Source organism: Artemia franciscana, chromosome 15, assembly GCF_032884065.1.
Source record: "Artemia franciscana chromosome 15, ASM3288406v1, whole genome shotgun sequence".
In the NCBI taxonomy this organism is placed as follows: Eukaryota; Metazoa; Arthropoda; class Branchiopoda; order Anostraca; family Artemiidae; genus Artemia; species Artemia franciscana.
This window is the reverse complement of record NC_088877.1, coordinates 29418750-29446441: the sequence shown is the minus strand read 5'-3', so window position 1 is coordinate 29446441 and position 27692 is coordinate 29418750. Positions and strand designations below refer to the sequence as shown.

Sequence of the window (27692 nt, the reverse complement as noted above, 5' to 3'; positions counted from 1 at the left end):
TAAATTAAAAAAAACTAGTTTTTTTAACTGAAAGTAAGGAGCGACATTAAAACTTAAAACGAACAGAAATTACTCCGTATATGAAATGGGTTGTCCCCTCCGCAGTCCCACGCTCTTTACGCTAAAGTTTTTAATTGTTTTAAAAAGTAGAATTGTGGCAAAGAGTCAAACTTTAGCGTAAAGAGCGAGGGACTGTGGAGGGGACAACCCATTTCATATAGGGAGTAATTTCTGTTCGTTTTAAGTTTTAATGTCGCTCCTTACTTTCAGTTAAAAAAACTAGTTTTTTTTTTATTTGATATAATACTGGAGCTGAAGGGACTCCAGTTGCTGCACCGTTTCTCCACCCCATATCTCTGCTCCATATTCTATCACGGGTAAAATTTTTGTGTTAAATATTCTTTTATGCATTTTTAGGTTTTTGATCCCCATTATCGTCGGGTTTCTAAATATAGCTGACATGGCCACCCTACCTCTCTTAATTATTTCATCAACATGACTCCTTAGGCTTCCATTATCCGATAAGATAAAGCCTAAATATTTTATTCTTTTACTTATAAATAGTTCTTTATTATTAAATTTAAATGTATATTTTTCATCGTCCCCAACCTTCCTTTTTTAAAAAATAACAACTTCGCTCTTTTCAGTATTCAGCCTTAACTTTTTTCTATGAGATTCAAAAGAGTCTGTAGATCTTGCGGTTTATTAGCCACCAAAGCAATATCATCTGCAAATAATAAGAGAGATAGTTTTTGAGTCCTTAGGCTAACTTTCGGAGCCCATCTATTCTCTAGAAAATTAACATCATTAATAAAAATATTAAACAACTTAGGTGAAAGGGTGCTGCCCTGTTTTACTCCCCGCTTAATATCAAAAAGCTTCGAAAACCTATTACCAACTTGAATGATTCCACTCACACAAGTATACATGCTCACTATCATCTAACAAATGAATGGGGAAGGCCAATATTTAGCATGGCATCCTTCAATAACTCTCTGTCGACACTATCAAAAGCCTTATGGAGATCCAGAAATCCCACATAAAGACAAGTTTTACCCTTTCCATATTTATCTATTAATGCCTTTAAAATAAACACACTATCTGTCGTCCCGTACCCTGTCCTGAAACCTCCTTGTTCCTCATGTATTAAATTATTTTTATTTAACCAATTGGAAAGCCTGGTATCTAAAATTTTCTCCAAAACCTTACTTAAAGCAGGGACAAGTGCTATTAAACGATAATTTTCATGAGCCTTCGGGTTTCCTCTCTTAAAAAGTGGCATAAACAATGATGTCTTCCAAGCGCTTGGCCATTGCCCTGACCGTAACACCTTATTACAAAGAAGAACAATTATCGGCATCAAAATGGAAAGCAAATTCTTAAATAACAATATTGGTATACCATCAACACCCACAGCAGTACCACCTTTTAAATTCTTAAATATTGACTTAATCTCTTGGCCATTCACATCACCAACTAAATCGTAATCATGTTCTCTCATGGGATAAATAACCATCTCTGGGGTATGCGCTACCTCCTGAAGATCTGCACAAACACCTTCTAAATTATTTAGGTAATCAGGCCATGAATCAGCTTCCGGAACAGCCTGGGTATTAACATTTCTCCTTCCACTATCATTCTTTATATAACCCCAAAACTTTTTAAAATCTTTATTTCTAAAATCATCAGCAATAGCCAGTTTCTTCTTATTTTCGTACTCTTTTTTTTTTCTTTTTATTAAACTTTTATATTCTCTTCTTTTATCTTTATATTTAGCCAATTTTAGACTTTGATCTTCCGCGCTATCAAATTCATTCAAACGATTTAATAAATATTTTGCTTCTTCTTTCATTAACTTGCCATCCAAGTCAAAATATCCCTCATTCTTTTTTAATTTTTTAGTCAGGCCACATGATTCTGCACAACTGCCCATTATTTCATTTAACAGCATAATTACACTATGTGCATCTTTTTCATTGTCTTCTAACGCTTTCAACTTATTTTTTACATGCGAGTCCAAGAACTCCCTACTAAATGCCTCAATATCTTTATCTGTTAAATCATTTCTAATTCGTTTTTCTAAACCTATTTTTCTATAATCCGCATTATAGAAATTTCTTACTCGTGAACCGTGGTTCACAAACTGCCCAATCTTTACCTCAAGCATAATAGCTCTATGATCAGATCCAACTAAATCTAATACTCCCATATTTATTGATTCAGGTACAAATTGCGTATTAATTAGCACACAATCTACAACACTTTGAGTTGGACCCGAAAGGCAAGTGAACTCGCCCCTGCCCTTATCATTCCCAAACCTACCATTCGCAATCATCAGACCATGTTCCCCACAAAACGCCAGGAGCTTTCTTCCCCATACATTTATTTTTCTTTTTTCATCCTTGTTGCTTCGTAGTATTCTACAACAAATTGGGACAAAATCACCTAAATCTGGGATCAACACATCTGGGATCTCAGCCTCCAGGCCGGTATAAGCATTGAAATCCCCCATTAACACACAATCCAGATCTTTATAACTTTCTTGTATTAACGAAAATTCTTCTCCTAAAATTTCCCAAGTATTTTCTCGATTGTACGAACTATTCTGTGGAGGTATATACACTACACCCAAAATTAATTTCTTCCCACATTTCAAATAAATAGACAGCCAAAGCAAGTTTTCAGATCTACTAGTAATTCTCTCATAGCCGTCAATAGAAGATGCTTTAACCAAAACCAAAATGCCACCATAATGTCTATTATTTCTTGCTACATTACGCAACGAAATACCCGGGGAGAGGTGATTTAGGAGAACAATCGTTCCATGTTTCAATAAGCGAAATCACATCAAACGAAAATAAATCGTCATATAAATAGGTCAACTTATCACGTAATCCTTGTATGTTCCATGACACTAGACTCAGTATATGGCCCTCTATATCCTATGTTTCTACGCTTTCTGTTAGCACGTTAACATCACTAGCCTTTGGTTGAGATTGCTCGTTACTAGTCTTAGTCGGGGGAAAGGCAACATGATAATACTCACGAGTGCGGTTATTTATATCCGCTAACTCACTTCGGTGTTTATTGTCATAAAAATCACGTGAAAAACCACCACGATGTCTTTCATTAAACTTCTTTCTTGGCGAATGGCTTCCTTTGGGTGCTACATTACGAGTACCTGGTCGAAACAAGTCATTTGGGCTGACAATAGCACTAGCAGATCTTTTAGCTGTCGATACTGCCTGAGGAGTGCTGGTCGATGGCACTAATGTCTCAGTATCACTATCACTGGCATCACTAACCAGCCTCATCGGAATATTATTGGGATCATTTGGGAGCCTAGCACTAAAGGGTGGACCAGAATTTTGTACTGGCTTCAAATTACGCTTAATCTCGACTATTGAGTTTCCATCATACCTGAATATTCGGCCTTCGATGAATAGTTTGTCACCTCGTAATTTTGCATCACGGCCATCATTTTGCGCAGTAGTCAACATTTCCTTTAAATGTTTACGGGCCTCCCTTTGTATAGCTGTGTAATCCGGAGCCACCGATAAACCAAACCTTCTTAATACGGAGCTGTTTCTTAAAATATAGTCTCTGATTTCAACCGAGTTTAGCTTTACTACTATCGGCCCTGATTTCAATCTAAAAATGTCACGGATATCATTTCGATTTATTCCGAGAGACGGCATAGTACGATTTAATAACCCCGTTATTTCTTGCTTCAGAGTATAATCTCCGAGTTGTTGAGGGGTGTAATTATAGAAGATTAAATTCGTTCTTTTCTGCTCTGCTTCGAGCTTGTTGGCTCGTTCATAAGAGACTGCTAGGTTAGATTTCACATTTTCCAGCTCTTTTTTAATTTCATCATTTGTCTTAGCATTGTTAGATAACTGCGTAATAATGTTACTTAACTGTACTTGTATGGCATCAATGCTATCCGAAAGTTCAGGAATCGTATTAACTTTCTGCGAAAGCACCGGTAATAAATCCAGTTTAAAATTAATTTCTTGCAAGAACTGGGCACTTTGCATTTTCTCGGCCTCTCGTGTTTGGACCGCCATTTACACCCTTATAAACTTGTCAAAGTGCAAAATGTAAAACCTTTATCACTCCTTGATTTGATCCAGTATCGTTAATTAGCAATAAGACTTTTATTCACCATTCGAAAAAATCACAATATTGGCTCAAAGCCACGCGGGAGAGAGAGTCCCACATATTTTTCCATATGGGGAAAAAAAAATGAAAATGTCGGATTCAATTTGCTTGTATTTAATGCCAACTGCGCCCCTTACTTTATTTAAATAGAAATAAAAATTCCAAAATCATAAAATGATTATAACCGTTAGATTATTTATTTGAAATTTTGTGCCCCAAGAATTTCTCCGTCTAAGGTAAGTTTTTTTCTCCTCCCTCCCCCCTAACACTGCCTCTGGAAAAGAGCAACTTTTATAAAGGGATGGAACCGTAGGGTCAATTACTTTTTATAATACAACGTAAAATTTATGTCAAAAGTAATAAGTCAAATCAAAAATGTCGATAGATTTTGTTTTCAAAGCTTGGATATGCAAGAATGAATTTATTTAAAGAGCATGAGACTAAGATACAAAGAAGGAAGATGAAGAATAAATGTACAGGAGAAGAAAAAATGATGTAAATAAAAGAAAATAACACAAAGAACTGTGTAGAAAGACAAATTTAAGCCTGAGAATGTTGAGTAGCAAGTATAGCCTACAGCTAATTTTTTAATTCTAACTATCTAACTAATTAGCTTTTTTTGTGATCTAAAACTTTTTTGTAAATGGGTCACAAGAATTTGACGTTTTTTTCAGAAAAGTAGAAAGATTGATCCGTTTTCATTATTTGCTAAATTGGAAAAAAAAAAATAAATCAGGACCCAGATCTGCCGTTATCCCTTTGGTTACGTGCCTACGGTCTAATACAATAAGGAACAAGATAATACAGTACTTCTAAAACATGTATAGAAGGAGGTTGTATATCAACTTTTTTTTAGAGTTAAATTAGTCGAAGAAAATGAGGTCTATGACCGTTCGAAACTTCAATCATCCTACAAAATTTCTTTTCACTAGACGTGTATTTCCCAATCGTGCCGCTGTTTCGGCTCTGAAAGGATTTAGTGACGCACTGGCTATTTCGAAATAGTTACCAAACATATTGGGCTTTTACTACTTGAACAACCGAAGAAAATGAGTATTTGTTTAGATAGTAATATAAATGTGCAAAAACCCAAGTAGATCCGTTGCCAAAATTTTCAAGGAGGATCTCAACCTCCCTCAGGGGAGGAGTCCAACTATGAAACGGTCTTTTCGATGCCGTTATATAACTAAAAGCGCAAGCTTTTAATATTGTTTCAGATTTTCCCGTTTTGGGAAAACCATTCCCATTTTCCCATTTTGGGAACTCACCCGATAATTGCAATGAACCCTTAGTGCATGGAGCTTATATACAATATATTTTAGAGGCGTGATTCCCAACATGGGGCCCAGGCCCCACCTGTGGGACATGACAGTATTTTGGAAGTCCATGGGCAGGACTTATACCCTTCCACTGACTGTACTTTGTAGCCTTAATTTTGGAGAATTTTTTTTCATGCGAATGACGTCACATTAAAATGTATTTGAGAACGAAAAATATACTTGATAGATTGTGTAAAAGGGGTTGCATTTAAAGAATAAATGTCATTAGAATAAAATATAACTAAAAGACAATCCCAGAAAATGTAGCAAGTTAATGACCTTTTAAGCTTCCTTCAGCTGAATACACGTAAAATTTTGGATAACGAGATTTAGATATCATGAGGGGGGCAACAGGATATTAGAAACGCCTTGGTCGTGGACACGGCCCAAAATTGGTCGGTAACCACTGCTTTAGAGCTTGTAATTTGAGGCTACAACAAATGGAGAAAGACTGGTTATGGCACTTGGTGTCTATCAAGTGACATATAGCGATCGCAAATTCTGTCGGTCGGTCGGTCAGTCTGTCCCAGTTTTGCTAGTTTAGGCACTTCCAGTTAAGCTAGGACGATAAAACTTGGCAGGCGTATCAGGAACCAGACCAGATTAAATTAGAAATTGTCATTTCCCCTACTTGATCATCTGGGCGGGGGGCGAGTGGGGGACGGTTAAATCGGAAAAATTAAAAAAAATGATGTATTTTTAACTTACGAACGGGAGATCGGATCTTAATGAAATTTGATGTTTGGAAGGACAGCGTATCTCAGAGCTCTTATTTTAAATCCTGGCGGGATCCGGTGACATTGGGGGGAGTTGGGGGGGGGGCTAAAATCTTGGAAAACGCTTAGAGTGGAGGCATCGGGATGAAACTTGGTGGGAAAAATAAACACAAATCCTAGATACGTGATTGACATAACCGGAACGGATCTGCTCTCTTTGGGGAAGTTGGGGGGAGGGTTAATTCTGAAAAATTTGGAAAAAATGAGGTATTTTTAACTTACGAAGGAGTGATCGGATCTTAATGAAATTTCATATTTAAAAGGACCTCGTAACTTCGATCTTTTATTTTAAACCTTGACCGGATCCAGTGTCGTGGGGGGGGGGAGGAAATCTTGGAAAACGCTTAAAGCGGAGAGATGAGGATGAAACTTGGTGGGAAGAATAAGCCAAAGTCCAAGATACGTGACTGACATAACCGGATGGGATATGCTCTCTTTGGTGGAGTTGGGGGGGGGAGTAATTTGGAAAAACTAAAAATGAGGTAAAACGAACGGGTGATCAGATCTTAATGAAATTTGATATTTAGAAGGGTCCTGTGCTTTAGAACTCTTATTTCAAGTCCCGATCAGATCTGGTGACATTGGGAGGAGTTAGAGGGGGAAACTAGAATTCTCGGAAAACGGAAAAATCGAGGTATGTTACGAATGGGTGATCGGATCTTAATGAAACTTGAAATACAGAAGAATCTTATGTCTCAGATGATCGATTTTCAATTTGAATCGTATCCGGAGACATAGAGAGTGGGAGGGGGCGGGGAAAATAAATCTTGGAAACCGGAAATCTTGGAAAACGCTTAGAGTAAAGAAATCGGAATGAAATTTGATGGGAAGAATAAGTACAAGTTACAGATACGTTATTGACATAATTGGAACGGATCCGTTCTCTTTGGGGGAGCTGGGGGTTGTTAATTTGAAAAAAATTAGAACAATTGAGGTATTTTTAACTTAAGAACGGGTGTCCGGATCTTAATGAAATTTGATATTTAGGAGGAACTCATGTCTCAGAGCTCTTATTTCGAAACCCGACCAAATCTATGTACATTGGGGGAGTTAGAGGGGAAAACCGTAAATCCTGGAAAACGCTTAGAGTAGAGATATCAGGATGAAACTTGGTGAGTAAAATAAGCAAATGTCGTAGATACGTGATTGACGTAACTGAACTGGATCCGCTCTCTTTGGGGGAGTTAGGGGGTGGGTTCAGTGCTTTGGTGAGTTTGGTGCTTCTGGACGTGCTAGGACGATGAAAATTGGTAGGCGTGTCAGGGACCTGCGCAAATCGACTTGATAAAATTGTTTTTCCTGAATTGACCATCTGGGGGGCTGAAAGGAGAGGAAAAAATAGAAAAATAGAGTTATTTTTAACTTAGAGTGGGTGATCGGATCTTAATGAATTTTTATATTTAGAAGGACCTCGTGACTCAGAGCTCTTATTTTAAATACTGACCGGCATTAAGCCTCTGATTTTCCTTTTAAATAAATGTATTGATTCTTTGAATTTTGCTAGAGTTCATACTATATGAGCTCTTGGCTCTTGTTTTTAGCTAAATTCCAAAACTTTTCTGTGCAAAATAATGTTTCAGGAAATCAAAGGATTTTACTAGTTTCAAGGATAGCATTAGCCTGAAAATGTTATATACTCTACTTTAAAATGCTCATTTGCTGGCAAAATATATTTGGCTAGCTTTTAATATCCTTTAAAGTTTCGAGCAATTGGACTGGTGTTGATTTGGCTCGTTTACACAGTAATTTTGCTCCAGTTTTTACACTGGGTTTGTTTCCTGAACTGCCATTTCTCTTCGTAGAACTTTCATTTTATTGCCTGCAGAAAAATACTGCAAGACGAAAAAAAAATACTGTTTTGAGAGGTTTTACGAGTGTCGTACAAAATCAACAAAGGACCACAAAAGAAATGTGCAAAAGTGAAAAAGTTTGCGGTTACTTCAGAAGTTTTGTCGGATTTTATCCGTCATCTCCAGACTGTGATATCTCACTTAATACTCATTCAATTTAGTTAAAATAAGGACCGTTTGATTCACTGCACTTTAGTCAACATAATGCAAGTCGATTAATTCTATCAGTATAAAAACTGGGTACTCAGGAATCGACAAAGGTCTTTTTGTCTCGTCCAAATTTGCGAAGGTTTTACCGGTGAGAAAGTTATCGAAGGGCCTGAAAAGATGGTAATTGGTTCGGGAGAGTTCTGCAGAGTATGGTGGGTGAGGCAAAACTTCGACGCTCAATTTTTTTAATTTTTGGACGGTAATTTGTGCAACGATCGGACGGGGGTTGTCATGGAGCAGGATTGGAACTCTTCTGTTGACCAGTCCTAGCTGCTGCTGAAGCAATTTTTGGTGCATTTTCATTGGTTTTCTCTCAATTGAACCCTGCTGTGATGGTTTCGCCTAATTGTGGAAAGTTATAGTGAATCTTACCATCTGCTGACCACTATGCAGTAGTCATGGTCCTTTTGGTGGGTTTTCGCCTTTTGGAAGTGCCTGGGTGGCTCCTTAGTGTCGGATACTATCAAAACCTTACATAATATTATCAAATTCTAGCATGATATTACCAAATCCCATTAAATATTACAAAATCTTGTCATGTATTATCAAAGTCAAGTGAGATTTTATGAGAATTGTTTCTAGCATTACCTAAATCTTGCAAGTTATTATCAAAAAGTAGAATGGTTTTAGCAAAATCGTGTCTGGTACTGTGAAAATACTATCAAGTATTACCAAAATCTTGTTTGATTTTACCGAACATCTTGCACTGTATTATCAAAATCTTGTCTATGACAATCCTTTCCGGTATTACCTAAATCTTGCAAGTTATTATCGAATGTAGAATGATACTAGCAAAATCGTGTCTGATATTATTAAAATATTGTGAAGCACTACAAAAATCTTTAGTGATGTTATCAATTCATGCCCTGAAATTATCAAATATCTTGTCCTACATTGTCAAAATCCCACATGGTGTAATGAGAATCCTCTATGCTATATCAAAACTTTACATAGTGTTATCAAAATTTTGCAAGTTATTAACAAGATCATGCATGCTATTATGAAAATTCTACCTGATATTAACCAAAATGTTTTCTGGTAATATCAAAACCTATGTGATTTTGTCAAATCTGTCCCGATATTATCTAAATTGTGTCTGCTATTGCCAAATCTAATATAGTTCAATCAAATCGTGCCTATTATATCAAGATTATATAAATATTTCCAAGTATTACTATACTCTTATATGATGCTAGCAGAATCTCGGATGCAACTTGAAGAAGGTCAGGGTCTGGCTGGCTAACACAGTCCAGGTTTAGAAGTGAAGAGAAGTGATCCTTCCAGGCAGACAGTGGAGCGCTCTCGTCAGTAAGAATATTTCTATCATTAGATGTGATAGGGCCTAGGGAGGATGTCTTTCCATCTGAGATCCCGAGGGTGTTTCTATAGAGCACATGTATCACTGTTTCTGGCGGCCTCCTTGAGGTCAGCGGCCTTTTTCTCGGTGAACAGCTTTCTGTTTCTGTGGAGGAATTTATTTCTTACGCCGTTTAGACGTCTTCAGGTAACCATGTCCTTTGCTAGGCTTGCTTTGCGACGCTGTCCAATAACATCTAGAGTTTCCTGTCATATCCAAGACTTTTTTCTAGGCTTCAGACGACCGATAGTACTTCCGGCCGAAAGCAATACGACGTCCTTGAATAGTTGCCATGCTTCTTCAGATTCTGAAATTTGACCAAGACAGTCGAAACGGTTTGAGATGGAGACAGCATAGACCTGGCAAGTTTTGGAGTTTGCGAGATTGTTCAGGTTTAATTTGGGGGATGGTGATCACTTTTTTGGGCTTTCAGGCGTAGTCTAAGGTTAGAGATGACAAGCCTGTGGTCGGTATTTCCCAATTTCGCGCTTTTTTAAGTTCGGCAATTAGTTATAGAGGAACGCCAGCGTCGTGACATGAATATGTAGTCTAACATCTTTCTTGTTCGTCCGTCATTGCTATACCAGGTATATTTGTGAACTTCTATCCTTTGAAAAAGTGTGTTGGTGATCACGAGATCGTGCATGTTGCACAGCTGAAGGAGCCGTAGCCCATTGTCGTTCAAGCAGTCGGGTGTTACAGGTCCTAGAACATTGTTCCACACGCCGTCTGTATCTCTGACAGTGCCGTTGAATTCGCCAAGAAGGGTTAAAAAATCATGAGGGGATACTTTGGTTAGGATGTGAGACAACTGAGCGTAAAAACGACATATTCTTATAAGGCGAGCTTCAGTTACGCCTGCTGCAGCCACACCAAAACGCCTGAGTTCTAGCGCAAGTATTGACTTCGCTTCAGGTAAGTTAAGGGTTAGAACGTTCCAGGTGGCCAAGCGAAGACCACCTTGGTCATTTCGGTCCGGGGACATGCTGAGGCCTTGAAGAGTAAAAAGAAAGATCGATCATCCGAGGCAATAACATCAATATTCATTGTAATTAGGTTCGGATAGAGGGTTGCAAGCCCAACTGACCCTAGTCGTGGGACCTGAGTAGCTAGAGGAGTCTAACTATTGAGTGTCCCTGGGGTGGGCTCCACCCACGTTGTGAGGTCAAGGCCACCCTTTACGACAAGCGTTTAGTTAGGGGATTCCCCCATATCCAGTGGCCCGTGGTCAGCAGACCAAGGTCTGCTTCATTCCGGACTTGCTCCACCCACCACCAAGTATGCGTAAAGTAAAAAATAATAAAATTTTATATATTTTAAGTGGATACGACAACCATATGGGGGAAATCATACAATAAAGCCTTTTGAAGAGCATTGCTTAGTATTGGGGTATGTCTAAAGTCAAAATTAATATAGTATTATATCTTTTAAGTAATGATTTGATAGCCAAATGGGGGAAATAAAACAATAAAGCCTTTTGAAAAGTATTACTTAGTATTGGGATATGCAACAAGTTAAAATTAATAAAGTCGTATATATTTTATTGCAAGTAATTATCAAAATCTAGAATGGTTCAATCAAAATCGTGGCTGTTACCATCAAAGTATTATCATGCATTACCAAAATTATGTGTGGTGTTATAAAAATCTAATCTGATGTTATCAAACATCTTGAACTACACTATCAAAATCTCGCCTTATATATCAGGAATCCTCTATTGCATTATCAAAACCTGGAGTGGTATATGTTGCTATAATATGCCATAATAAAATTATGCTACCTATTAACAAAGTTTAACATTGTGCTATCAAAATCGTGTGTGTTATTATCAAGGTTATCAAAATCTTGCCGCATATTATTAAAACCTTCATGGTATTATCAAAATCTTGCATGATGTTACCAAATCTTGTTAAATATCACAAGATTTTGTCTAGCATTATCAAAGTCTTGTGAGATGTTCTGAGAATTCTTTTGCGCGTTACCTAAATCTTAAAATTTTTTGTCAAAATCTAAAAATTTTCTAGGAAAATCGTGTCTTTTACTATCAAAATATTTTCATGCATTATCAAAATCTTGTGTGGTATTATGAAAATATAGCCGGATATTATCAAACTTTTTGCTGTACAGTATCAAAATCTCGCCGGGTATAACAAAAATTATATATTGCACTATCAAAGCCTGAAGTGATATTATAAAAATCATGCAAGTGATTGACAAATCTTGCACGGTATTACCGTATTACCGTAATCATACCTAGTATTAATCAAATATTTTCTGGTACTATCAAAACATGTCTTTTATTGTCAAAATCTAAAATGGTGTCTTCGAAATCCTGTGTGCTATTACCAAAATCCTTTCCGGTATTGTCTAAATTTTGCAAATTATTATCAAAATATAAAATTATGTTAGCAAAATCATTTTTAAATATTGCAAAATCTTGTCTTGAATTTCAAAGCCTTTTGCGATATTATGACAATTATTTCCGATATTACCTAAATCTTTTAAGTTATTATCAAAATCTAGAATGATGCTAGAAAAATCGTGTTTGGTACTATTTGAAATATTATCAAGCATTACCAAATTACCAAATATCTTTTGCAATATTATCAAAATCCCACATGATGTAATAAGAATGATATTATGATATTATGAAAACTACATAGTATTATCAAAATCTTGCAAGCTATTAAAAAAAATCATGCCTGGTACTATGAAAATTCTACCTGATGTTAACAAAAATACTTTTTGGTAATATCAAAACGTGTCTGATATCGTCTAATCTGGCATGCTGTTATCTAATTCGTGTCTACTATTACCAAATTTATCATAGTGCAATCAAATTGTGCCTGTCATTATCTTGATTATCTAAATCTTTTCAAGTATTACCAAACCCATGTATGATACTATCAAAATAGTGTCAGATATTATGAAACACACTACATTATCAAAATCTCGACTGGATTAATTAGAATCCCATATGACAATATCAAAACCATTCATGGTTTTATCAAAATCATGCAATTTATTAAAACAATTTAACAAGGTATCATCATTTAATCTCGCAAGTTATTAACAAAATATTTCAATCTCGCAAGTAATCAAAACGTGTCTCATATTACCAAAATCTAATATGCTGCTATCCAAATCATATTACCCTATAAACAAAACTTAACATAGTGCTATCAAAATCATGACTACTTTTATCAAGATAAACAAAATTTTGCCAAATATTATCAAAATCTTACATGATATTATCAAAGTCTAGCATAATATTACCAAATCAGGCTTAAATATTAATCTTGTATGGTATTATCAAAATCTTGTTTGATTTTATCGAACATCTTGCACCAAATTATCAAAATCTTGTCTGATATAATGAGAATCTTCTATTGCATTATCAAAACCTTACGTGGTAGTAGTAAAATCAAACAACCTATTATTACAATCCTGTAAAAAAATATTGCAAGGTATTATCATTTAATCTCGGAAGATATTAACAAAATATTCTCAGTTATAATGAAAACGTGTCCCAAAAAATGCCCCAAAAATCTAAAGTTATAGATGGAACCACTACTGATTTTTTTGACTTAGGTTACATTTTCTTAACTGATTCTGAGTCAGGTTTGTTTGGGCTTAGTAAGTATGCAAGTGCAATTTAGAACTTTTTACAACTTAGAATTTTATAAGATTTTGATAATACCATTCAAGGTTTTGGTAATACTTGATAGTATTTTTGTATTACCAGACATAATTTTGATTAAACCATTCTAATTTTTTATAATAAATTGGAAGATTTAGGTAATGTTAGAAAGGATTCTCATGATATATCACGTGACTTTGATAAGGCAAGATGAGATTTGTAATTTTTAACAGAATTTGCTAATATCATGCTAGACTTTGATAATATCATGTAAGGTTATGATTATATTTGACAAGATTTGATAATCATGAATAATCATGAAAATAGCAGACATGATTTTGATGAAACTACGCTTTGTTCCTTTAATAGGTAATATGATTTTTAACGCACCATTTTAGATTTCGGTAATATCAGACACGTTTTGATTATAACTGAAAAAAATTGTTAATAATCTGCGAGCTTAAATGATAATACCTTGCAAGATTTTGTTAAAGACTTGCATTATTTTGATAATAAAATGCATATTTTTGATATTTTAATAAAGGATTCTCATTAGTCCCGTCGACATTTCAATAATGTTGTGTGAGATGTTTTGTAACATCAGACAAGATTTTGATAGTATAATGCTCAAGTTTGGTAATACTTGCCAAGATATTGACAATCTTGATAATGACATATACGATTTGATTGCGCCATGTTAAATCTTATAATAGCAGACATGATATAGATAACATCATGTCAGATTTGACGATATCAGATACGTTTTGATATTACCAGAAAACATTTTTGTTAATATCAGGTAGAATTTTCATAATATTATGCATGATCTAGTAAACAACATGCAACATTTTGATAATACAATGTAAAGTTTTGAAAGTATCTTAGAAAATTCTCTTTATGTCATGGGGTATTCGGATAACGTAGCAGAATATGTTTGATAATTTCAGGGCTTGATTTGATAATATAAGACAAGATTTTGGTAATGCTTGATAATATTTTAATGGAACCAGACACGATTTTGCTAGTATCATTCTACATTTTGATAACAACTTGCAACATTTAGGTAATACCGGAAAGGATTATCATAATATCTCATAACACTTTGAAAATGCAATACATGAATTTGTGATATTTAAACATGATTTGGTAGCATCATGCAAGGTTGTAATATTTGGTAGTACCAGACACGATTTTGTTAGTATCATTCTAGATTTTCTGCATCATTCATAATATCTCACAAGACATTGAAAATGTGATACAAGATTTTGTAATATTTAAACATGATTTGGTAATATCTCGCAAGGCTTTGATAATACTGTGTAAGGTTTTGATTGTTATTTGACTAGATTTTGATAATCTTGGTAATGCAGATATGATTTTGATAGAACTATGTTAAACTTTGTTATTAGGTAAGATGATTCTGATATCACCATATTATATTTTGCCATGTTTCTGGAATTTTTTCACAAGATTCCGTTAATAGGTTGTATGATTTTGATGCTACCACACGAGGTTTTGATAATGCAATAGAGAATTCTCATTGTATAGACATTTTGATAATGTAGTGCAAGCTGTTTGATAAAATCCGACAAGATTTTGATAATAACCATACAAAATTTTGGTAATACTTGATGGTATTTTGATAGTTGTCCAGCAGACACGATTTTGCTAAAACCATTCTAATTTTTGATTATGACTTGCAAGATTTAGGTTATGTTAGAAATGATTCTCATAATATCTCACTTGACTTATAGTACTAGTCAGGATTTAGTAATATTTAAATATGATTTGGTAATATTATGCTAACTTTGATAATATAATGTAAGGTTTTAATAATAATTGACAAAATTTTGATTATTTTAATAATAGCAGACATGATTTTGATTGTACTATATTAAGTTTCGTTAATAGTTAATATGATTGCAAGGTTTTAGGTGTGCTTTCTTGCAAGATTTTGTTAATATTTGTAAGGAAAGGCACGATTTGATTGCACTCTGTTAAATTTGGCAATATAGATAATATTGCTATAGAAATATAGAAATATGATATAGATAACATCATGTCAGATTTTACGATATCAGACACGTTTATATAGTACCAGAAAATATTTTTTTAATTCTAGGTAAGATTTAGATAATACCATACATAATTTTGTTAATGCCTTGAATAATTTTGATAATACCAGTTGAGGTTTGATAATGCAACAGAGTTATATCAGTCGAGATTTTGATAATGTATCACAACATATTTGATAATATCAGACTAGATCTTGATAATACCGCACAAGCTTTTGGTGACGCTTTATAATATTTTGTTAGTACCAGTCACTGTCTTGCTAGCATCATTCTTGATTTTGATAATAATTGGCAAGATTTAGGTAAAACTGGATTTAATAATATGAGACCAGATTTGGATAATACCCCACAAGGTTTTGGTAATGCTTTATAATATTTTGATAGTACCAATAAACGATTTTGCTAGCATCATTCTAATTTTTGACAATAACTTGGAAGATTTAGGTAATACCGGAAAGGATTTTATTAATATCTCATAAGACTGAAAATGCATGACAAGATTTTGTAATATTCAAGCCTGATTTGGTAATATCATGCAAGACTTTGTTAATATCGTGAAAGGTTTTGATGATATTTGACAAGATTTTGATAATCTTGGTAATAGCCGACATGATATGATAGCGCTATGTTAAACTTTGTTCTTAGGTTACATGATTTTGATAGCCCCATATTAGATTTTGGTAGTGATAGACACGTTTTGATTGTAGCTGCAAATAGGTTGTTAGTGTCATTTAAAATTTTGGTAATATCATGCAAGATTTTTTTAATAGCTTGCAAGATTTTGATGAAATCATGTATGATTTTGATGATAGCATATAGAGTTTTCAGTATATCCGTAAAATTTTTTATAATGTAGCGAAAGATGTTTGATAATATTAGAAAGGGTGTTTATAGGACCACACATTATTTTGGTAATACTTGGAAAGATTTTGATAATGTTGATAATAGGAGATACGATTGCATTGTACTACATTAAATTTTGATAATACCATACAGGATTTTCATTACACCGTCTTAGATCTTTACAACAGCAGACATGTTTTGATAGTACAAGAAAATATTTTATTAATGCCAGGTAAGATTGCAATAATGACATGCAAGATTTTTCTAATACCCTCCATGATTTTATAATATTAATCCAGGCTTTGATAATGCAATAGAAGATTCTCGTTATATCAAAGGAGATTTTAATAATGTAGTGCAAGATGTTTGATAGTATTAGACTAGATTTTGATAATACCACACATGATTTTGGCAATGCTTGATAATATTTTGATGATATTTGACAAGATTTTGATAATCTTGGTAATAGCCGACATGATATGATAGCGCTATGTTAAACTTTGTTCTTAGGTTACATGATTTTGATAGACCCATATTAGATTTTGGTAGTGATAGACACGTTTTGATTGTAGCTGCAAATAGGTTGTTAGTGTCATTTAACATTTTGGTAATATCATGCAAGATTGTTTTAATAGCTTGCAAGATTTTGATGAAATCATGTATGATTTTGATGATAGCATATAGAGTTTTCATTATATCTGTCGAAATTTTTATGATGTAGTGCAAGATGTTTGATAATATTAGAAAGGGTGTTTATATGACCACACATTATTTTGGTAATACTTGAAAAGATTTTGATAATGTTGATAATAGGAGATACGATTGCATTGTACTACATTAAATTTTGATAATATCATACAGGATTTTCATTACACCGTCTTAGATCTTTACAGCAGCAGACATGTTTTGATAGTACCAGAAAAATATTTTATTAATGCCAGGTAAGATTGCGATAATGACATGCAAGATTTTTCAAATACCCTCCATGATTTTATAATAATAATCCAGGCTTTGATAATGCAATAGAAGATTCTCGTTATATCAAATTTTAATAATGTAGTGTAAGATGTTTGATAATATTAGACTAGATTTTGATAGTACCACACATGATTTTGGCAATGCTTGATAATATTTTGATAGTAAAAGACACGATTTCGCTAGAACCATTCTAGATTTTTATAATAACTTGCAAGATTTAGGTAATGTCTGAAAAGATTCTCATAATATCTCACAACACTTTGATAATGCAAGACAACATTTTGTAATATTAAAAAGATTTGATAATATGATTCAAGACTTTGATAATACCATGTAAGGTTTTGATAATATTTGAAAAGATTGATGTTGATAATCTTGATAAAAGCCCACACAATTTTGCTAGAACCATTCTAGATTTTGATAATAACTTGCGAGATCTAGGTAATGCCCGAAAGGATTCTCATAATATCTTACAAGACTTTGATAATGCAAGACAAGATTTTGTAATATTTGACAAGATGCTGATAATCTTGATAAAAGAACACACAATTCTGCTAGAACCATTCTAGTTTTTGATAATATCTTGCAAGATTTAGGTAATGCCAGAAATGATTCTCATAATATCTGACAAGACTTTGATTATGCGAGACAAGATTTTGCAATATGTAATAAGAATTGGTAATATCATGCAAGACATCGATAATATCATGTAGTGTATATATAATATATGATAAGATTTTGATAACCTGATAATAGCGCGCACGATTTTGATAGCTTTACGTTAAGTTTCGTTAATAGGTAATATGATTTCCATAGCATCATATTAGATTTGGGTAATAGCAGCCACGTTTTTATTGTTGTTGAATTTATTTTGTTAATAACTTATGAGATTATGACAATACCATGTAAGATTATGCTAATAACTTGCGTGATTTGACAATACCACTGCAGGTTTTGATAATGCAATAGAGGATTCCCATTATATCAGACGATATGTTGATAATGTAGTATAAGACAATATTTTGATAATACCTCACAAGATTTTAGTAACGCCTGATAATATTTTGACAGTAACAGACACGATTTTGCGAGAACAATGCTAAATTTTGATTTGGGTAATCTCCGAAAATTGGTGAAACCAGAATTGTGGAATCCGGGAGGCAGAAGTGGTGGGACTGGAATTTCAATCTGTGGTACCGCAACTGGAACTTGAACCGGGGTGTGAAAAAGCAGAAATGGAACTTAAACTGCTGTATTAGGGGGGGGAGAGAAGCAGGAAGGGGACCGCAATTGGATATCAAACTATTGAAAAATATATCTTAAAAATGTCTTAAGAATGATGAGGAGTGCCATAGTGTGCCAGAGGGCGAATAATAAAGTGGCACAGTTGTGTGAATTGACATGGTGTATCATGTTGAGGGTGGCTTACAAAATGAGAGCCAGTGGATTAGTGGATTTTTGTGCTAGTGGTCCCAGAGGGCTGCTTCTCTCTTTCTGCGACCGTGAATTAACCTGAGAGAGAACCTCCAACAGGTTGAACCCAACCCACCGTGAATTAGCATGAGAGGGTTGACTCTAGTTCAGCGTTGTCGAGTGATAGCCATGAGAGGAAAATTTTCAAGTAATTTAACCCGTAGTCAACCTGCGTGTGTTCCCCGGCGAGAACCTCCAACAGGTACGACTCTAGTTTGGCATTTGTAAAGGGACACACATGCACGGAAAGGTGTAGCATAAATGGCAGACAGTAACAACGGCAATCAAAGGGATAAAATTAACCCTTGACTGGGCTGCCCACTTAATTCAACAATCTATCTTGGCTTTTTTCTACAATTGGCCATGACTTCCACTTTTCCCACAACTATTCCCTCCTTTTTTAAATTCAAAACCGACTCTAGTTTGGCATTTGTAAAGGGACACACATGCACGGAAAGGTGTAGCATAAATGGCAGACAGTAACAACGGCAATCAAAGGGATAAAATTAACCCTTGACTGGGCTGCCCACTTAATTCAACAATCTGTCTTGGCTTTTTTCTACAATTGGCCATGACTTCCACTTTTCCCACAACTATTCCCTCCTTTTTTAAATTCACAGTGGCGTGAATTGCTTGGTGTATCATGTTAAGGTTGGTTTGCAAAAACAGGAACCTTTGGACTTTAAGCATAGTTTTATCGTGAAAATATCTGAAGAAATGCTTTTGGAATGATGAATGGTGCCAAAGGGTGCTGTCTGCCATCCATTGTTTGACACGGTGACGGGAATTGACATGGTCTATCATGGATGGTGGGGTTGATAAACCAAGAACCATGTATTTAATTCATAATTTTTAACAAGAAAATTTCTGGAAAAACGTCTTGAGATGTCTTGAAAAAACGTCCAAGAAGAAAATTTTGGGGGATATAATGATTATGTCCTGACTTGAGGTAGCCCTGAAGGGTTTTTCCTGGACCTCACGGATTTCTAAAGTAATTTACGTAACAAGCACTTGCATCTTCTAGAAAGCATTTGCTGTTACGTAATTATCACCTGTATCTCTTAGAAAACATTCCATTTGAAGTAACATCCAAAGAAATCCTGATATGGTGGAACCCTGAAGGATTTTTTTAAAAGAAACTATCATGTCAAAAGAAAAACTAAACAAACCCTTTGACGTAGGTGTACTATACCGTTACAGGTGCACTACTGCGTAAGACCCAGGTGCGCGTAATAACGTCTTGAGGGACTAGTAACTTCGCGTTTGTCACCTATGGGTGTGTTTAAAAGCAGAAGGGTGTCACTATTAAATATTAAACTAATTAATAACGCTTTTCATAGCCCCAAACCAGCTGTAATATCTGTAACTTTCAGTATACAGTTTGAAGTATCTTAGGAAATTAAGCATAAAAATATATACTATTTTAATAACCGCAAAGTAAGTAAACAGCACACAAAAGTAATTAATTGATTTGTCAGAAACGTTCTGACCAGCTATGATACTAATCGAAAGATTCGTTTGATTTTTGTTCTCTTCGTTTACTTTTACTGGCCACACACACATTTGTAGATTCATGTCTTTTTTTTAATCATGGCTGGCCAGTTCGGCTTTAGATCTTTTGTTTATAATACTAATAGTGGGTCATATGCAACTTTAAGTTGTGAAAAACACGCTTTCGATTTACTAGAAATGAAGAACAAATAAACATAATTCGAGCTACGGAAACCTGGTTGTTTTTCTCTATGTAACGAAGAATTTCAAGTTATGATGCAAATTCTAAAGCTAGTCTATAGTCCTGATACTATCAAGATGGCTTCACTTCTCTACAAAATAATCTTGAAATGTCCTTTTTGGAACCAAAACCAGAGCCAATCATTGGACTAGGTTCATTGTGTTTGCTTTATTGCTGCTCCTATATTGTTTTGTGTTTTCAGCAAAACGCTGGTTTTCTATAATCTTAAAAACAGAGGGAAATGTTATCAGTTGGTTTATTTGTACTAGTTTTATCGATATATGTTAAATAGATTGTGAAACAATAATTTTTGTTCGTTTTAAGTTTTCAACTTCGCTCTTTACTTCCCTCAGAAGAACTTTGTTTTTTTTTCAAACTAATAAAATACAAAGATGTATAATTTTTCAAACGGTTATCAATTTGGGTAAAAAACTTTTTGCTAATGGCCAAGCATATGTCGCACTGAGTATCTTTAGAAGGATTGCAAATTGAAGAACTGGATTACGGCATTACCAACACGGTACGATTTGGAGGTCCTGGTACAGTGCGGTAAATTTAGAAATAGTACAATTCAAATTTCCCTGTACAGTTTGGTTTTACTCGCTCTTTTCTTTCTTGGATATATGTTCAGGTTTTAGCTTGATGAAGATTTTCTTCTTGTTACGGTAAATTTTTAACCTGCTGCTCAGATGGTATAAAAGATCCTCTTGCGGTGCAATTTTAATCAGAAAACCGAAACAGTTGACTTCGAACTGTTGGCAACGCTGCAGGATTGTGACAAGATTACAGGAAAGATACCTTGCCACAAGGATGCAATAAAAACAAGTTAACTAACGAGACTACGTTAAAAAAAGAGACTCGTCACTGGTTCATATGCGAAAAAGTAATTTTCCTGTTCGCTAAAGATTTCTCCTATCTATTGGTTTTCGACCAGTTACCAGGTAGACCTGGTTTCGACCTGGTGTAACTGGTTGAATCCATTGGTGCAGCTTTAATTTTGATCTAACACCATTTTCATGGAGATACAGACTAATTTTTCAAAATTCTCTTAAATTGGTTTTCGCGATAAACTCTTATAATTAATCTTCGCTGTAATAACAGTTACCATTCCTAAATCAGCTTGAAAAGGCAATTCTTCTTCACTTGACATTTTTTTCTTCAAAACGCATTTTTCAATTTTTGGTTGCTGTGGGCTGGAGTTCGTTCTTTACTGGGTTGCGGTTCCTGCTGCAACCATACTTCAGTTTCTTTTAGGATTTATGTAGCCTATACCAGGATATGCTATCTTCATGTTTATATTATATTAGATTTGATTAATTTAATTTAATTTGATTATTTATGTTAATTTCTGTTCGTTTGGGCTTTCATTTTGTAATTTGTTGTAATTTCTAATCGTTTTAAGTTTGATTGTATTTTTAGCTCGTTTGGCTTTACTTTTAGCAAAATAACTACTAATAAAATGGCTACTTATTTACCCTAGTACTTCTGATAGTAATTCTGAAATGCATTTTTAGAATAGATTTATTCAAGTAATCTTCTATTCAAAAGACTTGGCGCTCGATCAATTGTTTACCAGCTCTTATGCCTTGACGTAAACTAACGATATTAAATTTACATTTTAATTGGGAAGTAGTCCATTTATGAAAGCACAGAGTTTACTGTTTGCTACAGAGTATTGGTGTCCTGTTATTTGTAAAGACTTGACAAAATAAATAAATTAAAAAAATATCTGTAAAATTATGGTGCAATAACGTGCCGACAATTTCGTACTTCACAAAATACTGGTTTCTCCCCCCTCCACTCAGAAACAGATATTTTTGTAATATTTCCTTAATGACAAGCATCACGGAGGCACCCAGACATTTGATTTATTTTTTTGGGGCTAAGCAATGGCGACAAATCACGAACATTTGGGGGAGGATGAATTCTTCAATATCTAGTGTGAGAATTTGTTGTTTTTCAATTTATTTCTATGAAAAAACAAACCGAAAAGTTATTTTCAAAATCTATAGAGGGGGTACAACTCCCTCGGGCTAATTTCAATCATGGAAAAACTCGTTTTTGGCTCTTTTTAGCCACTAACCAAAAGTACACAATTCTTCAGATTGGGTTGAGGCTTCAGCCTGAATATTTTGTATAGAGTTTTGAAGGATATATTCTGAAGGATTCTAGGAATATTCTCTCGGAAAATTCTCCCCGGGGAAAAATTCACCCTGCGGAAATATCCTCCTGTAAAATTTCCCCTTTCTCCGATTTTCCTCTCATTTTCCCAAATGAATCCGATCATCTAATTTGTTCAAATAGTCCGAAGGTCAAATAACCATGTCTTCGATGTTCCAGGTTTGACACCCCTCCCCCATCCAGCCCCCGGGGCAAGGGCTGTCGGCTATAAAAGTTGTCCATTGCTAAAATATAAGGTTTTTACGGGAAGAGTGGTTGCAAAACTTTGGAGGCGGCAGATGCCTCAAAGGGTGTATTTTAATGCCAAAACATCCTAACTCTTATTGAGGCTTTAGGTAAATGCAGAATTAGTTCTAAGATAGGGGCGTGGGTCGAGTTAGAACTTATTATTTAATTCCTCTTGATTTCTGGAAATATTTCTGGTCTACTCTGTTACTATGAAAGTTAAGAGTAATATTAAACCCCAAAATTAGCAGTATTTATTCCGAATAGGAGGGGACAACCCCTTCCTCACCCCCAACTTACCCCTTGTGGTGGTAGAAACTTAGGAGGATGCCCATTCAATCGAAAACTGAGAGTTCTAGTCCTAAGTTGAAAGTGATTGGAAACAATCCAGCCTCTTTCCTTAAACTATTTTGATGTCATGTCTTTTTGTTACCTCTTAGGCCGTCCGATCGACTTTTTGAGGTACATATTTGTACTTTTGTATGGCTACTCTGTTTTTATTTGGTGGAATATTCCGTGGGGAAAGGGTTTATTATCCGGGAGAGTTTTCTGGAGAGGGGCTTTCTGCGGGGCTAAATTATTCGAGGGGAATTTTCCGCAGGGGGAAATTTTCCCAGGCGTGGGGACACTGACATCCATTCCGAAGATCAATTGCTTTATGTATGCACAATCCCATAGACTCCCCCTCCTACAAGTGTCAATGACTTGGTTTTATTCATTTCCTTTTATAGGGTTTTATTTGAAGACACCTTAAATTGGTGTTAAATATGTAATAGTAAGTGCTCCTATTTTTCTTAGCGTCAGTTGAGGCTTGCTATAGCTAGACCATTGGAATAACTACTCTTCAACGAGTTCATAGACATCCACTCCGGAAGCGGAAAGAATTATGGAATTTCCGAATAAAAAAAGAACTAAATGAGAAGAGGTGCAAAATACCCAGCAAGATAAGCAGCTCTGGACTTCGGGTTACGGGTTGGCTAATTAAGCGTAACTTATAAGTGGGTATGGGTAGGGCTGCGTTGTAAATGAAGTAGCGACCCTGAAATCGAGATCGTGTTTAGAAAGTTTTGTTAGTTACCTTACAGTCTGATAAAGCTGCTTGCACGTGAAGTGTGGTTCTGTGAATACATAATTGTTGGCTTATAGCTGTGGATTTTTTCACAGCGGATATAAACGAGGTGGGTGTATTAAGTTGTATTACAATAATTAGAGATGAAACAAGCCTCCCTAACCCTTCTTCAAAAGATCAGAAATATGTGCAAAATTCTTTACTATTTGGATAATACTTTGATTTTCTCAATAAAGATATTTGCTAAGAAAAAGATAAGCTGGTTTGGCTTGGACTGCAGCTTATGCAGTTTTTACCAACTCGGAAAGTCGTTGGCAAGACTGGAACAGGCACGTACGCAGCAATTTTGCCGAGACCCCGAGTACTCCCTTTCCCTTACGTATGTCCTTGCAGCGGAATGTAAGCCTCGTTCTAACCAAGTAGCACTGTAATAACAAAATTATTACTTCATTTGACCAAGAAAATGATTAAATTTTCACTGTTAATTCCACTTTAATTACATCCCAGCCCTCTCCCATTCCTTAATGTCTGGATAGGTAAAATTCTAGTTAATTGACTTCTTGCTATCTCGGAAAGGGGTTAGGTTAGGAAAATGAAACTTTCAGGGATGAGTCTAAATGCCAAAGTATGTCCCGGGAAGGTATTTTGAAGTACCTACCTCCACTTCTTCTCCTTCTAGAGAGTCCTGGCCTTTGATGACCTTTAAAAATATGTGTGTTATAAAGTGAAACCTTGCAAAATAGATCTGCTGCTTAATTGAAGTACAACAAAATTGTTTTCAGTTTCATAACTTTGCTCAATCCCATTTTATAAGGTTTCAAAGATATGCAAATACATTTCCTAAATTTTGAAAAAAAAAATTGATATGGCTCAAATTCTGCTCAAATGACAGGAATTGCATTGTCAGAACTAAAGGCAGCGAAAAAGCAACTAGTAACTGAAAATTAAGGTAAAATGTTGTTTTGTCAAAATTTCAGTAGGTTGAAATACCTGTCATGTAGGGAAATTTCAGCACCCTCTAAAGGGAAAAGGAGAGGAGGTGGTTACTTTAAAATACCTTCCCGGGACATGCTTCAGCCTGTAGACCAATTCCTGAAAGTTTCATTTTCCCAACCTAAACCCTTTCCGAGATAGCAATATGTCAATTAACTAGAATTTTACCTCTGGATACAGCCCTAGACTGTATCTAACTGTTTGCTTGGTTTGCATTCGTTATTTTTTTTTTCCTAGGCTAATTTTTGTCATCGGTTGGTTCACGATATCAATTCGATAAAAAATAAAAACAGCTAACTTTAGAAATAACCTAGGACCATATTCAGGCGCTAGGGGAGAGGAAACTGGGACACAGTTTACCTAGAAGCGATTCCGAAATCATGCTTTATGAATGTAACTAAGTAGGCCTAATGTAACTAAGTAGCATTAGTGTACCTAAGACTTTTCTTATTATTGCTTTAATTTAGAACGACATATACACTCTACTATTGTCAAGTTGTTTAGCCAGATGAATGAAAATTTAAAGAATGGATACAAGATTCCAAACAGGAACCATGCAGTTGTTTTAAGTTTCCACCTCTACTACTCTCGTCACTCCTTGGGAATGACAATTTTTTTTTAACTCGAAAGGTTTTTATGGTAGGCAAACAAAAATGCCCGAAATGAATTTACAGTCCAAATATGAATTACAAATGTGCAATTGGCGGGGGCTCTTGAGAAGGAAACATGTCAATAAAACAATTTTGAATTAATCCTAATGAATACATTTTGGAGCCACTGCTTCTACTGTATTTACCCCTCATACTCCCTAATGTTCAAATATATTGTCCAAACTATATGCTCACTTTTGTTTCTTCTTAGTATCTGTAAAGTGAATCAACAGTGACGAAATTAAGAAACGAAAAAACACATGGTAAATATATGATATGGGCTATAAATTTGCAAATTGGGAGAGGGGTTGAGGCTAAAGTACAGGGGAAGGTGTTTCAAGATGTGTTCATGGTAATTTTCTCTCATATTATAAAGAAAGAATTGTTCTAGTTCTTCTCAATGTGTAAGGTTTTAAAGATTGTCTAAAATGTATCTTAACTTAAAAAGCTCCGTCATCTAAAATTTCAACCTTATTTGGACTGCGGATGTCTTCTTAAAACTTTTATTCAATAGCACAACAACTTCCGATGATAGCAAAAGGTTCCTTAATTCGTATTACGTAGCTTTATCCGGCTTTATCTGGTTTACTGCTTGACTATAGTCACTAAAATCGCCCATAATCTTGAAAACTGTGTGGAGTTATGCAATACAGTAGCTGGGAACATATTTACAATAGCTGGTCCAACCGAGAACCAAAGCTGTCATTTCGAAATAAACCCCAATGACTACACGGACTATGGAAAAAACGACATGTGTCCCATTTGGCAATTTTCCCTTAAATCCTTTGCTTTGATAATTTGTAACAACTCATTTTTTTGATTCAAATTTATTTCTGCTGCTTTTCAATTGTTCAATTTATTTTTATACATACGTAACAAATAGAAGGTACTGTGCCTAAAAGTTTCCTTTTAAATGACAGAAGTTTAATAAATCTGTTAAATTCTATTCCAAAGCGGAGCATCTTAGCTACGCTTTCGAGTCAAACCAGAAGCACAAAGGCAAAAGATTAAGACAAAGAATGTCAAACTATGGTCTATTTAAAAAGGTTCATGAAGAACGTTGTGGTACCAATGAAGGTCCCAAGATCCATAAAAAACTAAACTTAGAAACAGAGCTATCTCTGAGTCTCTGGAAATAGGGAAGATGAAGGATTTATTTGAGCCCCACACTAGGCCTGCAAATACCGATGAAATTGTTGTTCCCATGGTTAACAGTATAATTTGGGCTACTCTCTTATCACGGGCTAAACACAGGGATGCTAAGGCCCTTCAAGTGCAGCCGACTATTGCTTACTCAACCTTTTATGTTTTAGAGGCAGCAAATGCGATTCTTTAGCTTGAAAATCAGGATATAAAAGAAAAGGTTGTCAAAAACCTAACAGATACAGTTCACCTTGGCCTCACCGATTATGATCTTAGTCTAGAAAGACCTCATTCGATGATATTCGAAGTGAGTCCAGATCCCAAGGTAGCATCAGCTTTATGTATTCCTGAAGTCAAAGTGACGGAGTTTCTTTTTGGCAAGAATGTTGCCAAAACACCATCCAAAGCAAATTCCGTGTTGTGTTTGGGAGACCAAAAATGTGGAAGGGAAGGGGGTCTACCGTTATTGCCACTGGTAGAAAGAGGCTCTCCGTCGAAACTATCGAAGAAATTAGGGCCTTTAACCGGAAAGTCATTGAGTGCCCAAGCACTAAAAGACGCGCAGGGCAATTTTACGGCCAAGCCATCCGATATAAGTTCGGAACAGCAATAGTGGTTGGATATTCCCAATCATTCTTCTAAAGTAATTGAGCCTAGACCAATGGACAAAATTTATGTGTGATGATGTATCAAAACTAGGATGTGGGTGATGATCAAAACTAGGCTGGGCAGTTGTGGATGAATATTCCATGAAAACGGCCACAGGTAAATGGTCCTCAGAAGAAAAGGGATTTGACATCAATGTTTTAGAAACAAAGGCTGTTTATCTGGGATTAAACAGCTTTGCTCAGAATAGCAAGGGAATGCATGCCCGGCTGTGTTCAGACAATAAAACCACAGTAGCTTACATAAATAAAAAGAGAGGATCAAAATCTAAGTTTTGTAATCATTTCGCAAATAAGGTTCAGCAGCTGGTTTTGCTGGGTAAAGGGTGGTTACATGCAAGATATATGC

At 35.2% G+C, this 27692-nt stretch overlaps 1 protein-coding gene across 4 annotated transcripts in view; it reads left to right on the top strand.

Annotated features, from left to right (window-relative positions):
• Nucleotides 1-27692, top strand: part of LOC136036299 (putative fatty acyl-CoA reductase CG5065) — a 103447-nt gene that overhangs the window by 27730 nt on the left and 48025 nt on the right. The window contains exon 1 of one of the 4 annotated variants that reach the window (XM_065718450.1): nucleotides 23839-24001. The exons of 2 other annotated variants lie outside the window; for them this stretch is intronic. The gene's annotated coding sequence lies outside the window, so the exon portion shown is untranslated. Of the gene's footprint in view, nucleotides 1-23838; nucleotides 24002-27692 lie in introns of those variants that run through there. One more of the 4 variants, XM_065718449.1, reaches the window with a different exon arrangement.